Below are 720 nucleotides of genomic sequence, written 5' to 3' on the forward strand. Positions count from 1 at the left end.
GGTCAGGTGGGGTGGTGGCACCGGGATCCTCATCTCTCCCAAGTGGTCATTCTCTCTTTCTCCCCTTACCCATCTGTCTATGGTCCTTTGAATTCCATGGTGTCACAGTTACCAGCCCTTTCAATGGTGGTCCTGGTCATTTAGTAGTCCAGGTTCCTGGTGGTGGTCAATGGTGCTTGATGCCTGATGGTGGTTTCCTGAGGTGGTCACCTCTCACAGTTCTGGTGGTGGTGGTAACCTCCCCACGCCTACCTTTGACTCATTCCTCTCTGCCTCCTTCTTTCCACGGTCTCCTAGTTTGACCTCACCCTCTCACCTTCCCCCTACTCACAATGGTGGAAATACGTAGACCTCATCTTTACTAGATGCTGTTCTTCCAGTAACCTGATTGCAACTCCCCTCCAAGTCTCCGTACTACCTTGATCCTTTTCCCTCTCGCTCTCATCCAACACTTCCCACACTGCCCCTGGGGATGGTATGGTAGTCCCAACCTTCGCTGGTCTCTCCCCGTAATCTCTCCTCTTCCATCCTATCATCTCTTCCTCTGCTCAAACCTTCTCCAACCTATCTCCTGATTCTGGTGGTAACCCTCCTCTCCTCCCTTTAATGGTGGTGGTCTAGTCCCCTAGTAAGATGGTGGTGGTCCCCTCCCGCTCCGTGGCTCGATGACTCATGGTGGTGCTCACAGAACAGGGCTAGGGTGGGGCCGAGGTGGAAATG

This window comes from Oncorhynchus nerka, linkage group LG15 (genome assembly GCF_034236695.1).
Source record: "Oncorhynchus nerka isolate Pitt River linkage group LG15, Oner_Uvic_2.0, whole genome shotgun sequence".
NCBI lineage: Eukaryota > Metazoa > Chordata > Actinopteri > Salmoniformes > Salmonidae > Oncorhynchus > Oncorhynchus nerka.